This window comes from Dryobates pubescens, chromosome 37 (assembly GCF_014839835.1).
Source record: "Dryobates pubescens isolate bDryPub1 chromosome 37, bDryPub1.pri, whole genome shotgun sequence".
Classification (NCBI taxonomy): domain Eukaryota; kingdom Metazoa; phylum Chordata; class Aves; order Piciformes; family Picidae; genus Dryobates; species Dryobates pubescens.
The window spans coordinates 3,877,789-3,893,694 of NC_071648.1; the positions used below are offsets into that span (position 1 = coordinate 3,877,789).

Sequence of the window (15,906 nt, forward strand, 5' to 3'; positions counted from 1 at the left end):
TCCACCACCTCCCTGGGCAGCACATCCCAATGGTGAACAACTCTCTCAGTGAAGAACTTTCTCCCCACCTTCAGCCTAAACTTCCCCTGGCACAGCTTGAGACTGTGTCCTCTAACACCTTCAAGTCTCTCAATGTCCTTCTTAAACTGAGGGGCCCAGAACTGGACACAGGACTCAAGGTGTGGCCTAACCAGTGCAGAGTCCAGGGGCACAATGACTTCCCTGCCCCTGCTGGCCACACTGTTCTTGATGCAGGCCAGATTTCCCCTTTCCCACACAGCATCTAAAGTGCTCCCAAAGTACCACAAACTCCTTGTGTCGCTTGTGCAGTGTTAGGAAAAACCCAGTCAGCTGTAATGAGCAAGGGGTCAGACCCCCTGAGGAGATGCAGTGACAGCTCAGATCACAATCTCTGCACTGCTCTCTATTCTCTGTCCCATGACAGGCACAGAAATAAAGACGCAAGTGTCTGCCTAAAGGTCTTGTTTGGTCTCATTGGTCTTGTTTCACTTCTCCTAAGTTTGTTTCAGGAATGTATTTCCTCCACTTGTGCTCAATTCATTAGACATCAGCTTTTCTCTTCTTTTGCCTTTCTTTTTGTGCAAGCAAATGATGCCATTCATCTACAGCAAGGTGGCCTCATCTGCAAGAGACTTTGATTATGCTGTGCTAAAATGCCCTACTGGGCTAGAGACTGTATGGTTAGTATTTTATACATTTATTAATCACAGAATCACAGGAAACACCCAGCTGGGAGATAATCCAGCTCCAAGCTCATCCAGTCCAACCCTCAACCCAGCACTGCAGGGTCAACACCAAACCATGTCCCTAAGTGCCAGCTCCACAGGCTGCTGGAACACCTCCAGGGATGGTGATACTTTCATTTCCATTCCCACATCCCAGTGACCCTTAGATTGCCTCTGTTTACTGATCACACACTCACCATGCTCTGCAGGTGGTTTTCCTCATGCTTCACAACACTTCAATGAATCACAGAAAACATCCAGTTGGGAAAGACCTCCAAGCTCATCCTGTCCAACCTTCTACCCAGCACTGCAGGGGCAACACCAAACCATGTCCCCAAGCACCAGCTCCAAGGCTGCTGGAACACCTCCAAGGGTGGTGACTCCAGCACTGCCCTGGGCAGACCACTCCAATGGCTGAGAGCCCTCTCTGGCAAGAAATAGTTCCTAGCATCCAGGCTGAACCTGCCCTGCTGCAGCTTGGGACCATTGCCTCTGCTCCTGTCCCTTGCCACCAAGGAGCAGAGGCTGTCCCCTCCTTGCTCCAACCTCCCTTCAGGGAGCTGTAGACAGCAATGAGGTCTCCCTCAGCCTCCTCTTCTCCAGCCTGAACACCCCCAGCTCCCTCAGCCCCTCCTCATTGCCCAGCTGCTCCAGGCCCTTCTCCAGCCTCGTTGCCCTTCTCTGGACAGGCTCCAGCCCCTCAATGTCCTTCCTGGAGTAAGGGCCCAGAGCTGAACACAACACTGGAGGTGTGGCCTCAGCAGTGCTGAGCCCAGGGGGAGGATCACCTCCCTCATCCTGCTCAGCTGCTTCTCACAAGACTTTGGGCTACACTTTATTCATCTCTTCCAGAAGCTCTGTTCTCAGAGGCTGACATCTCGAAAGCTTGGTTGTCCCATACCAAAGCTAAGGAGGACTTAATCTCAGCTGTGCTCTTTGGCCCTGTAGTTTGTACCACCGACAAGCAGCACAGGAGCTCCTTACTGAACCCCTACCCATCAGTTCTTAGAGCTAATGCTGCCATCACAAGCAACTGGCATTCAAAAGAGGCAGGCAGGAAGCTTTTCTCCCTCATTCATCCAAGCTGAGTTTCACCATTTGAGGGCCACTTCATCACGGCAGTGGAACAACGATAAGTGAGATGAAACTTCAGCTTTGCAAAGCTATTTTGGTTCTCTCTCTCTCAAAAAACCATATGTGACATCTTTCTGACAACTTCAACAGCTGCCTGAGTGCCAAATGGAGAAAGAAATGGGGGGGGGGAGGGAAGGAGGGGAAGAGGCAGGGGGAAGGATGGGGAGAAGTTGCCATCTGAGGAACACATCATACTCCCAACTCACAAAAGTTGGTGGCTTGTTATTTGGTTGTTTTTTGGTCTTTTTTTCCTTCTCTATATTAAGGCCAAAAAAGAAAAACTGGTCCTGGCAAGTAGGTTGAGTTTGTATTAAAGGAAATTGCTCATCATAGTACAATGAGTATTTGAAACCCAATTGCAGAGTATTTGCATAATAGTTCTCTCTCTTTCTTTCCCTCCCTCTGTCTTTTTTTCACCCCCTGTTAAAACCAAAAGACATTAATTGTAGGGTTTCTTCCCCCCAGTAAGAAAGGAGCAGATGGTCTCCACTGGGGGGGAGCACCTCCTTCTTTTTCCTTCCCAGAGGAGAAATGGAACCGAGAGATGAATAACTGGTGGCTGTTCAGTGAGATGGAATGGAATGGAATGGAATGGAATGGAATGGAATGGAATGGAATGGAATGGAATGGAATGGAATGGAATAGAATAGAATAGAATAGAATGGAATGGAATGGAATGGAATGGAATGGAATGGAATGGAATGGAATGGAATGGAATGGAATGGAATGGAATAGAATAGAGTAGAGTAGAATGGAATGGAATGGAATGGAATGGAATGGAATGGAATGGAATGGAATGGAATGGAATGGAATGGAATGGAATGGAATAGAATAGAATAGAATAGAATGGAATGGAATGGAATGGAGCAGAACAGAACAGGTTGGAAGAGACCTTCAAGATCATCGTGTCCAACCTATCCTCCAACACCACCTAATCAACTAACCCATGGCACCAAGCACCCCATCAAGTCTCCTCCTGAACACCTCCAGTGATGGTGACTCCACCACCTCCCTGGGCAGCCCATTCCAGTGGCAAATTACTTTCTGGGAAGAACTTTCTCCTCACCTCCAGCCTAAACTTGATGATCTCTTTGGGTCCTTTCCAACCCCTGACATCCTGTGCTCCTGTGTTATTTTATCTCCCTTGCAGAGGCATAAGGGCATAGATAGCACTTGGTGCACTCTCCCTCTCTGAGCACAAGTTTGAGCTTCACCAGGAGCACTTCTCCTCATAATGAGGACTGATCAGAGCACAGACAACATGTATTTTGCTGACAAAGGGAGCAGATGGAAAGCTTTGAAGCATGTGTTCCATTAGTCTCCAGCTCCTTGCCATTTCCAAGCCTGTCTGAGTCCAAGGCAAAGACACTTCTGCCCATGAAGAAAGGCAAGCAGAGCCAATTGTCTCCTTCTGATGTTACAGGAGAGCACAGCTTCTCCCAACAGGGTTGGGCAACAGCTCCAGGAAAAGACAGAAATGCTGTTAATAGAATACTATGGACTGCTCTGTAATGAATTGAGACACACAACAGAGAGCAAGGAAATCTTCATTAGCCATCTAAGTCACTAATGGATGCTAATTTAGCACAAGCCCTGGCTCCATGCAGTTCACCTCATTAGTAAAGCTATTGTTATTTTGATTGAACTCACATCTACAGGAGAGCTACGTTCAGGGTTACAGCTCCCCAGCACACCTCCAGCACAAAGGAGAAGAGATTGCAGTTGTTCTGCCACAGCCCAATTAGACAAAGCAGACAACAACAGCAGAAACATTGTGGCTTAGCAGCATTGCAAAAATCCACTCCACAAATGAGGAGCAGGAGGCCCTCCTTTAAAATCTGTTTGGAGGCCACAGACCCTAGAGGTACAACCTCCATGATGCTGAGGCCCTCTGCAGCTTGCTTCCCAAGGACATTTTCTAAGCCATTTAACCAGGAAAGGCACCTTGGCTGCCTGTCACTGCCATCTTGCAACTGCCCCCATCTCTTGGTAGCCTTCTATCTGCAGATCTTCCCTCTGTACTCAGCTGGCAGGATTAGAATATAGAATACAGAATATAGAATTGAGCAGGCTGGAAAAGACCTTTGAGATCATCAAGTCCAACCTATCACCCAGCACCATCTGATCAACTAAACCATTACATGGAAGATTCTAAACTCAAATTGAGTGGACAGCAAACTGAGGTGCAGAGAAGCACAACCTGCTGTCCAAAGTCACATAGGAAGTCTAGAGCAGAATCACAGAATGGTCTGGGTGGGAAGGGACCTCCAAAGGGCAGCCAGTCCAACCCCCTCTGCAGTCAGCAGGGACATCCCCAACTAGATCAGGTTGCCCAGAGCTCTCTCCAGCCTCACCTTGAATATCTCCAGGGATGGGGCCTCAACCACCTCCCTGGGCAACCTGTGCCAGTGTTCCACCACCCTCACGGTGCAGAACTTGCTCCTCACATCCAATCCACATCTGCTCTGCTCTAGTTTGAAGCCATTGCCCCTGGTCCTGTCCCTTTGCAAACACTCTCTCTGCAGCCTTCTTGTAGCCCCCTTCAGGTACTGAAAGGCAGCTTAATTGTCCCCCTGGAGCCTTCTCTTCTGCAGGCTGAACACCCCCAGCTCCCTCAGCCTGTCCTCAGAGCAGAGCTGCTCCAACCCCTGAGCATTTTCATGGCTTCCTCTGGACCCTCTCCATCAGGTCCATGTCCTTCCTGTGTTGAGGGCTCCAGACCTGCACACAGCACTGCAGGTGAGGTCTCAGCAGAGCAAAGCAAAGTGGCAGAATCCCCTCTCTGGCTCTGCTGGCAATGCTGCTTTGGATGAAGCCCAGGGTGTGACTGGGAACTGAGTCCCAGACCACTTTATCTTTCTCTTCCAATGGCCATGCCACAGAGAGCACTGGGAGCAGCTCACTAACAGGTCACCAAAGTCCTCTTGCAGTGCTCCACAGGTACGTGCACTCCCTCACAGCCAGTGAAGGACAAACATGCTTCATGTTTGAGACAGCTGTGACAGACCTGCTGCCCCAGTTCAGCAGACCCTGGGTAGATTCTACTGCTCCACTTAAAGCAGATGAACAGATGAGCAGCCCTGAACCTACCCTGGGCAGATGAGCAGCCCTGAACCTACCCTGGGCAGATGAGCAGCCCTGAACCTACCCTGGGCAGATGAGCAGCCCTGAACCTACCCTGGGCAGATGAGCAGCCCTGAACCTACCCCGGGCAGATGAGCAGCCCTGAACCTACCCTGGGCAGATGAGCAGCCCTGAACCTACCCTGGGCGGAGGAGCAGCCCTGAACCTACCCTGGGCAGATGAGCAGCCCTGAACCTACCCTGGGTGGAGGAGCAGCCCTGAACCTACCCTGGGCAGATGAGCAGCCCTGAACCTACCCTGGGCGGAGGAGCAGCCCTGAACCTACCCTGGGCAGATGAGCAGCCCTGAACCTACCCTGGGTGGAGGAGCAGCCCTGAACCTACCCTGGGCAGATGAGCAGCCCTGAACCTACCCTGGGCAGAAGAGCAGCCCTGAACCTACCCTGGGTGGAGGAGCAGCCCTGAACCTACCCTGGGCAGAGGAGCAGCCCTGAACCTACCCTGGGCGGAGGAGCAGCCCTGAACCTACCCTGGGTGGAGGAGCAGCCCTGAACCTACCCTGGGTGGAGGAGCAGCCCTGAACCTACCCTGGGCAGATGAGCAGCCCTGAATCTACCCTGGGTGGAGGAGCAGCCCTGAACCTACCCTGGGCAGATGAGCAGCCCTGAACCTACCCTGGGTGGAGGAGCAGCCCTGAACCTACCCTGGGCAGAAGAGCAGCCCTGAACCTACCCTGGGTGGAGGAGCAGCCCTGAACCTACCCTGGGCAGATGAGCAGCCCTGAACCTACCCTGGGTGGAGGAGCAGCCCTGAACCTACCCTGGGCAGAGGAGCAGCCCTGAATCTACCCTGGGTAGATTCTACTGCTCCACTTAAGCAGGTGAACAGATGAGTAGACCTGAATCTGCCCTGGGCAGAGGAGCAGCCCTGAACTTACCCTGGGCAGATGAGCAGCCCTGAATCTACCCTGGGCAGATGAGCAGCCCTGAATCTACCCTGGGTAGATTCTACTGCTCCACTTAAGCAGGTGAACAGATGAGTAGACCTGAATCTGCCCTGGGCAGAGGAGCAGCCCTGAACCTACCCTGGGTAGATTCTACTGCTCCACTTAAGGCAGGTGAACAGATGAGTAGCCCTGAATCTACCCTGGGTAGCTAAGCAGCCCTGAATTTACCCTGAGCAGATAAGCAGCCCTGAACCTACCCTGGGCAGATGAGTAGGCCTGAATCTACCCTGGGTAGATTCTACTGCCCCACTTAATGCAAGTGAGCAGATGCACCCTGATAAGCAGCTAGTGAGCAGGGACAGTCTCAAAAATCTTTGGTCTCCCAGCTTTCTGCTTCTGACTGTTCTCACCATAAAATGCTCTTAAACAAACCCAAACAAAGCAAAACAAGCCAGAAGAGAACAGTCCACCTGCTTCCCCCTAATAACTGCAGAGTAAATAAATGCCTTTAAAAGCTAACTTCCCACTGTGCTGTGCATTTTTCCTGCAGGAACAAGCTGTGCTGTGGCAGCAGGAGAGAAGCTACACTGCCTACACTGCTCTTGACAGTCATTTTCCAGTGCTTCTAGTGGCCAGGCTGAACACCTGTCAGAGCAGATCCAGTTACAGCCCAACAGGCTTCCAGTGCCTTTTGTTTGCCTGCTAGCTCTCACATGGCTCTGAGGTTGCAGCCAACTTAGCCTATGCAGTCTGCACAATCACTTAAGCAGGGAGACAGCATGACAGAGACTCACAGGATCACAGGATCAGAGGATGTTATGGGTTGGAAGAGACCTCTGGAGATTTTCCATCAAACATCCACTCAGAGGACAACTCCAACCAGCCTGTAAACCCAGCCTAAGAATCATAGAATCAATAAGGTTGGAAAAGACCTCAAAGATCATCAAGTCCAACCTGTCACCCAACACCTCCTGACTACTAAGCCATGGCACCAAGTGCCACGTCCAATCCCCTCTTGAACACCTCCAGGGATGGGGACTCCACCACCTCCCTGGGCAGCACATCCCAATGGCCAACGACTCTCTCTGTGAAGAACTTTCTCCTCACCTCAAGAACACTCATTCTGGAGCTTAGAAAGGAAAATGTAGACCATTTCCAGTTCACTTCTGTGCATAAATTGCCAAGAGCTCAGGACCTCAGCAACCAGAGATGCTTCCACTGAAAGCTGGCAAGAGAAGCAATAGGGAGTTTCAGGCCAGCCTTCTCCCCTTGCAGAGCAGGTGTAAGGTGTGCTTGACAGCACACACCTCCTTGTAAAAACATCATCTCATTCTGGGAAACTTTTCACTGACAGTTTGTGATCAGAGGATGTTAGGGGTTGGAAGGGACCTCTGCAGATCTTCCAGTCCAACCCCCCTGCCAGAGCAGGAGCAGAGAATCCAGCACAGGTCACACAGGAACACATCCAGACAGGGATGGAAAGGCTCCAGAGGAGACTCCACAACCTCTCTGGGCAGCCTGCTCCAGGGCTCTGTTACCCTTACAGTAAAGAAGTTCTTCCTCATGTTGAGGTAGAACCTCCTGTGCTGTAGTTTCCACCCACTGCCCCTTGTCATATCATAGGGTGCAGCTGAGCAGAGCCTGTCCCTTCCTTCCTGACCCCCAGCCCTCAGATATTTACTGACACAGGTTAAATTCCCTCTCAGCCTTCTCCTCTCCATTCTGAACAGCCCCAGGGCTCTCAGCCTCTCCTCCCCAGGCAGGGCTCCAGTTCCTTCAGCATCCTTGGAGCCCTTTCTTGGACTCCCTCCAGCAGATCCCTGTCCCTCCTGAACTGGGGAGCCAAGAACTGGATGCAATATTCCAGGTGAGGTTGCAGCAGGGCAGAGCAGAGGGGGAGGAGAACCTCCCTGGCTCTGCTGGACACACTCCTCTCAATGCACCCCAGGATCCCATTGGCCTTCTTGGCCCCCAGAGCACATTGCTGTCTGTGCAGCTAAATTTTAAGGGCATAGCCTAAAACCACCACACTGTCCCATGCAGAACTTGTTGTCCACCAGGACTCCCAGGTCCTTCTCCAGGGGGCTGTTCTCATCATTATTACAGCAGTTTGTTTCTTACCATTTTGATGCAACCAGCAAAAAGGTTTTCAGTTTTAAACTGGCAGCCTAGACCAGCAACCACCACACCAGGACTCCAAAGGGAGGGCAAACAGGCAGCACCACTGACCTGCTCACAAACCTTTTCAGCCTGGGGGAGACTACATCTTGTTTCTCTTGTACATGTAAATCAACAAAGACAGAATCACCTTTGCTCAGCTGCTCAGGAGGTGTGGTGCAAGCACATCCCAGGGGTTTCACCTGGTAAGACCACTGGTGCCCAGCGGAGTGGGGGACAGTGTAAAGATCTCTGGACTCTGCAATAGATCTTTTCCTGGCCTGATAAGCCCAGGGATGCATACTGGAGGAGTGACAGGCAGAGGGGTGAGGGGCAAAAGCCCACCCTGCAGGCACGAGGACTCCCTGGAAGGTGCAACAAAGGCAAGGGGGTTGTGAAGGGCCTGCCTGATGTGTCAGCTCTGCCCACTGACAGCACACCTGGCAGTCCCATATGCAGCAGTGTGGCTGGGCCAGGGGGAGCTGCATTAACTGAGCAAAAGCCCTGAGCCAACACCAATACCAGCTTGTGTGGAGAAAACAGCAGCTGAGGACAGCACAAGACAAGGACATCTCTCCAAGCCAAAGCAGCAGCACCCTTCCCCAGACCTTCGTCAGGCAAAGGAATTGTCTTGGGGGGGGGGTGTGGTTATATAATCCCTTTCCTCCTCTCTCTCTTCATATTTCTCCTTTAATAAATAGCTTCTCTTTTGATATTTGACCTCCTTTGTGCCTTAATTTCACAACATGGGAATGATTTAAATAGAACTTAGGCTCCTCCTCTGGACCAAGACACAGCCTCAGCTGTAGATTCCTTTCAGAGGGAGGGAGGGAGGTTGGTGCTTTGATTTTCTGTTTCAGATGAGCAATGGCAAGGTCTCAAGAATGAGTGAGAGAGAGATAAAAAAGAATATCTCAAGTTCTTACTCCTTTCTGAAGGGTCTGAGGACATTACTTTGAAATCCTCTGGTATCACTGAAAAGCTTGACTTCATAATCACACACTCGAAGCTCCTTGCTCCTTCAGGATCAATTTAAAGGGATAGCACCAGAATGAAACGTAATTTCCTGAAGTGTACTATCAACATGAAGAGTTGTTCTAATCAAAGATACATTCTGCCCATAACTCAGGTATTTCAGCTCCCACACTGAGAATTCAAACCAGACTCATCTCCCTGTCTCCCTCATCCGTATTCAGCCGCCTGGTGAGCATCACACTCCGGACTCCCTCACTGCAAAAGGGTGATGATACTGAGACAGAGAAAAGTTTCACTGGATTGTTTGGGTCACTGTTAGACCTTTGTTCTTTTTGACCAAGGTGGTTTCAGAGAGCCACAAAGCCATCAAAAGCTGCCACACATTTCCTGTGCCCCAGCACTTTCTTCCTTCCAGTGTTACTCTGTCTGCTATTTTCTCCTGAGTTTCTCCAAAGTTTTCCTCTGCCCTTTTCTTCTTTGTTTGTTCTTTCACCATCCTGCTGACCCCTACTCTTCTGCTGAAGAGGACACCACAATTAGAGACCTCTTTAAAAAAATGCTTGAAAAGAAAACCTGCCCCTCCAAAAAAAAGACCCCATGCACCTCCTGTACATCTTCTGTGCAATGAGCTGCCCCTCCAAGTGCTGCGAGGATGAGCCCTGCCCTGCACTCCTCTGGCCAGGGTAGAGCCTCGACCCTGGACAAGTCCTTCTGGGCCAACTCACGTGCTCCTCGGCAGTGGGGCTGAGGACCACATGAAAGCAGCACATAGTGGTGCTGAATGGTGCCACATCCAGCTGGCGGCCAGGCACCAGTGGCGTCCCCCAGGGATCAGTGCTGGGCTCCATCCTCTTTAACATCTTCATTGATGATATGGATGAGGGGCTTGAGTCAGTCATCAGCAAGTTTGCAGATGACACCAAGTTGGGAACAGATGTTGGTCAGTTAGAGGGCAGAAGGGCTCTGCAGAGGGACTTTGACCGACTGGACAGATGGGCAGAGTCTAATGGGATGGCATTCAACACATCCAAGTGCCAGGGGCTGCACTTTGGCCACAGCAACCCCATGCAGAGCTACAGGCTGGGGTCAGAGTGGCTGAGAGCTGCCAAACAGAGAGGGACCTGGGGGTGCTGATTGACACCCGCCTAAACATGAGCCAGCAGTGTGCCCAGGTGGCCAAGAGGGCCAATGGCATCCTGGCCTATATTAAGAATAGTGTGGCCAGCAGGAGCAGGGAGGTCATTGTGCCCCTGGACTCTGCACTGGTTAGGCCACACCTTGAGTCCTGTGTCCAGTTCTGGGCCCCTCAGTTTAAGAAGGACATTGAGAGACTTGAAGGTGTCCAGAGAAGGGCAACAAGGCTGGGGAGGGGTCTGGAGCACAGCCCTGTGAGGAGAGGCTGAGGGAGCTGGGGTTGCTTAGCCTGGAGAAGAGAAGGATCAGGGGTGACCTCATTGCTCTCTACAACTACCTGAAAGGTGGTTGTAGACAGGAGGGGGTTGGTCTCTTCTCCCAGGCAACCAGCACCAGAACAAGGGGACACAGTCTCAAGCTGTGCCAGGGGAGGTTTAGACTCGGGGTGAGGAGAAAGTTCTTCACTGAGCGAGTCATTCATCATTGGAATGTGCTGCCCAGGGAGGTGGTGGAGTCCCCATCCCTGGAGGTGTTCAAAAGGGGATTGGATGTGGCACTTGGTGCCATGGTCTAGTCAGGAGGTCTGTGGTGACAGGTTGGACTTGATGATCCTTGGGGTCTCTTCCAACCTTAGTTATACTGTGAGACTGTGATATGGGAGCAATGGGAGCAGATGGCATGGCTGTGCCACCAGAGATGTCCCTGCAGGGAGTGGCTGGGGCTGCCCCAAACCAGTCACAGCCGGCTCCAGCCGCACCAGCCTGGTCTGCACCACTGCGGCCAGCAAACAGTGGGAAGGAGACTGGGCTGGGGCTGGCCCATGACCAGGAAAAGCAGCAGGCCCCACCAATGTTTTAATGCAGGCTTCTGTTCTTCACAGAATCACAGGAAACATCCAGCTGGGAGAGACCTCCAAGCTCATCCAGGCCAACCTTCCACCCAGCACTGCAGGGGCAACACCAAACCATGTCCCTAAGCACCAGCTCCAAGGCTGCTGGAACACCTCCAGGGATGGTGACTCCAGCACTGCCCTGGGCAGACCATTCCAATGGCTGAGAGCCCTCTCTGGCAAGAAATAGTTCCTAGCATCCAGTCTGAGCCTCCCCTGCTGCACCTTGGGACCATTGCCTCTGCTCCTGTCCCTTGCCACCAAGGAGCAGAGGCTGTCCCCTCCTCGCTCCAACCTCCCTTCAGGGAGCTGTAGAGAGCAATGAGGTCTCCCTCAGCCTCTTCTTCTCCCGCCTGAACACCCCCAGCTCCCTCAGCCCCTCTTTGTAGGCCATGTTCTTGTTTGCTAGTAACAAATCAGCTTTTAAATGTTTATGTTAAATGGCAACAAATTGAGTCAAAATCCAGAAGCTCTTTTGCCTGTGAGAGTAACCAGGAGTGGTTTCCCCATCCTCAGCCTGTCCCAGCTCCTCATTCTCTCCCCAGCCAAACTGGGTGAGGTGTTGGCTGCGAGCCAGGATGGCTACTTTACCCCCTTCCATGGCCACGGGATGATGGCCAACCAGTGAATAACCTGGCTCAGAAAAGTGGCTGGAATTGAGGAATGCAATGCAAAGGTGGGTCACATCCCTGGCTTGTCTCTACAGATAAGTTTCACAGAGGGTTTCTTAGAAACCTGAAGTCTGGGAACTTGTCTGATGCTCTGATCATTAGGTTTCATGTCACTCCCTGAACTTCCACAAGGTTTGAGCAGAAGAGAAGGCTCCAGGGAGACCTAAGAGCAGCCTGCCAGGACCTGAAGGGGGCTACAAGAAGGCTGCAGAGAGACTGTTTGCAAAGGCCTGCAGGGACAGGACATGGGGCAATGGCAATGGGGCATCAACTACCTCCCTGGGCAACCTGTTCCACCCTAATGGTGCAGAACTTGTTCCTAACATCCAGTCTCAATCTGATCTGCACTAGTTTGAAGCCATTGCCCCTGGTCCTGTCCCTGCAGGCCTTTGCAAACAGTCTCTCTGCAGCCTTCTTGTAGCTCCCGTCAGGTACTGGAAGGTTGCTCTTGGTCTTCTCTTCTCCAGGCTGAACACCTCCAGCTCCCTCAGCCTGTCCTCGTGGCAGAGCTGCTCCCACCCCCTGATCATTGTCATGGCCCTCCTCTGGACCCAAATGTGCATATGCAACACAGTTGTAACTTGTCAACATAGCTCAAAAACCTCCATAGCTGTATTTTCTTGAACATTTTGACACCATTTCTCATGCAAAGCATTAAGCTACCAGCAGGCTTTGGTCTATCTGCTTATTTGTCTATACAATTAAAAACTTCATATCTCTCCCTCATGAGGAGAGCCTGAGGGAGCTGAGGGCTCTGGAGCTTGGAGAGAAGGAGCCTGAGAGGTGACCTCAGTGCTGTTGCTAAAGCTGTGCAGGGGGAGTGCCCAGAGGCTGGAGCCAGGCTCTGCTGGGGGATGCCCAATGCCAGCACAAGGGGCAGTGGTGGAAGCTGAGGCAGAGGAAGTGCCATGGAAACAGGAGGAAGGAATTTTTCCCCTGTGAGGGTGACAGAGGCCTGGAGCAGGCTGCCCAGGGGGGTTGTGGAGTCTCCCTCTCTGGAGGCATTCCAACCCCACCTGGATGTGTTCCTGTGTGACCTGCCTTAGGTGATGCTGCTCTGGCAGGGGGGTTGGACTGGCTGAGCTTTCGAGGTGCCTTCCAGCCCCTAACATTCTGTGACTCCATATAAACCAGAAACCTTCAGGATACAATTTTTTTCCTGCAGGTATGATTACATACAGAATGCCAATGCCATGTTGAAGGAAGAAATGAAGAGAAATTAGAGCTGGGAGGTCAGATAGCTGTTCTGCCTCCTCTGCTGCCTTGTATGAAGAGCCACCCAGCTTCTTTCAAGTACCTGAGCTGGAGGAAGGAACTGGCAGACAGCAAGAGATGTTTGCATCTCAGAGACGCTCTCAGAGGGCAATTAGCTGAAGCAGCTTTGTCTGAAAACAAACCTCACACAGCATCTACTGCTCTCCACGAGCGTTTTGGTCCAATTTCAAACCAGGATATCATTAAAATTAAAAATGAATTAAAAAACTTTGGAACCATTAGCTCAGAGCTGGGGAGATGTGCGTGGAAACTCATGGAGAGCCAGCAATAAATGGGTATGAGAATTCCTCTACTGTTTATTTCTTGTGTCTGCCTTGACTGAAGGCCTTTCAGTTTGTGAATGAGCTCTTCATGTCGTCACAAAACAAAGACATGAGGAGGAGAAGCCACAAAAGTAATATGGAAAACATTGCTCTGCAAAACCTTTGTAGTTTTGGAACAGCTTTTTTGGAGGTGAAGGGCCAAGCACTTCGGAGCAGCAGTTACTGCTCTGTGGATACGAGCTCAGCTCCTCAGTTTATCCCAGTTACTGCCCTGAAGTCAGAAAGGTGCTGGCAGCAAACATTAGCAGCAAGCCAGTCATGGAACAGACCACAGGATCAGGGGATGTTAAGGGTTGGAAGGGACCTCTGGACATCTTCCAGTCCAACCCCTCTGCCAGAGCAGGAGCAGAGAATCCAGCACAGGTCACACAGGAACACATCCAGACAGGGACTGAAAGGCTCCAGGGAAGGAGACTCCACAACCTCTCTGGGCAGCCTGCTCCAGTGCTCTGTCACCCTCACAGTAAAGAAGTTCTTCCTCATGCTGAGGTGGAACCTCCTGTGCTGTAGTTTCCATCCATTGCCCCTTGTCCCATCCCAGGACACAAGTGAGTAGAGGCTGTCCCTGTCCCGTCCTTCCTGACCCCCAGCCCTTAGATATTGATAGACATTGATCATCCAACACCCCCAACCTTTTCTCTGCAGGGCTACTCTCAACCCACTCTGTGCCCAGGCTGTATTTGTGCTTGGGATTGCCCTGACCCAGGTGCAGGACCTTTCACTTTGGCTTCTTGAACCACATGCAGCTGGCACTGGCACATCTCTCAAGCCCATCAAGGTCCCCTTGGATGCCATCCCTGCCCTGAAGGTTTATCTGCACAAAGCACTAAGGGGGAAGCATTCCAAGCCAGAGTTCCTTGAAGATGAAATGTGCTTCGACAGAGATAGCTGATGCTGAGCTGCTGCAGGCCTGTGCCCCTGCACACTCACAGGTCTGTAACAATGGACACACTCTGAGAATTTGTAGGCACAAAATGGTCTCTCAGTAATTTCTCTCCCTGACTGCAACACAAAGCATCTTGCTCTTGCTTAACTTTACATTGACTTGGCACTTTAGCAGTGTAAAAATCAATATGGCAAATGCAAGGCATTGATCCCCCCAGGGCCTGGAATCACTTTCTGCAGTGTGGCTAACCTCTGAGTCGCACTGTGGCTGTCCTCTTGAGTCACACTGTGGCTAACCTCTGAGTCGCGCTGGGGCTAACCTCTGAGCCGCGCTGGGGCTACCCTCTGAGCCGCGCTGGGGCTACCCTCTGAGTTGCGCTGGGGGTAACCTCTCAGTTGCACTGCGGCTAACCTCTGAGTCGCACTGTGGCTAACCTCTCAGTCGCACTGTGGCTACCCTCTGAGCCGCGCTGGGGCTAACCTCTCAGTCGCACTGTGGCTATCCTCTCAGTCGTACTGTGGCTAACCTCTGAGTCGCGCTGGGGCTACCCTCTGAGCCGCGCTGTGGCTACCCTCTGAGCCGCGCTGGGGTTAACCTCTAAGCTGCACTGTGGCTAACCTCTCAGTTGCACCGTGGCTAACCTCTCAGTTGCACTGGGGCTACCCTCTGAGTCGAGCTGGGGCTACCCTCTGAGCCGCGCTGGGGCTACCCTCTGAGTCGCGCTGGGGCTACCCTCTGAGCCGCGCTGGGGCTACCCTCTGAGCCGCGCTGGGGCTACCCTCTGAGCCGCGCTGGGGCTACCCTCTGAGCCGCGCTGGGGCTAACCTCTCAGTCGCACTGTGGCTATCCTCTCAGTCGTGCTGTGGCTAACCTCTGAGTCGCGCTGGGGCTACCCTCTGAGCCGCGCTGGGGCTACCCTCTGAGCTGCGCTGGGGTTAACCTCTAAGCTGCACTGTGGCTAACCTCTCAGTTGCACCGTGGCTAACCTCTCAGTTGCACTGGGGCTACCCTCTGAGTCGAGCTGGGGCTACCCTCTGAGCCGCGCTGGGGCTACCCTCTGAGCCGCGCTGGGGCTACCCTCTGAGCCGCGCTGGGGCTAACCTCTCAGTCGCGCTGGGGCTAACCTCTCAGTCGCACTGTGGCTACCCTCTCAGTCGCGCTGTGGCTAACCTCTAAGCTGCACTGTGGCTACCCTCTGAGTTGCGCTGGGGCTAACCTCTGAGTTGCGCTGGGGCTAACCTCTAAGCTGCACTGTGGCTACCCTCTGAGTTGCATTGTAGCTAACCTCTGAGTTGCACTGTGGCTAACCTCTAAGCTGCACTGTGGCTACCCTCTGAGTTGCATTGTAGCTAACCTCTGAGTTGCACTGTGGCTAACCTCTAAGCTGCACTGTGGCTAACCTCTGAGTTGCACTGTGGCTAACCTCTAAGCTGCACTGTGGCTAACCTCTGAGTTGCATTGTAGCTAACCTCTGAGTTGCACTGTGGCTAACCTCTAAGCTGCACTGTGGCTACCCTCTGAGTTGCATTGTAGCTAACCTCTGAGTTGCACTGTGGCTAACCTCTAAGCTGCACTGTGGCTACCCTCTGAGTTGCACTGTGGCTAACCTCTAAGCTGCACTGTGGCTAACCTCCGAGTTGCATTGTGCCCCCTCACCAGCATCAACCAAGCTCCTTCCTTTACTGCA

At 52.2% G+C, this 15,906-nt stretch overlaps 1 protein-coding gene across 1 annotated transcript in view; it reads right to left on the minus strand.

The window, feature by feature from the left end:
- Positions 1 to 15,906, minus strand: part of ERBB4 (erb-b2 receptor tyrosine kinase 4) — a 747,707-nt gene that overhangs the window by 107,529 nt on the left and 624,272 nt on the right. The gene's annotated exons all lie outside the window — the stretch shown is intronic.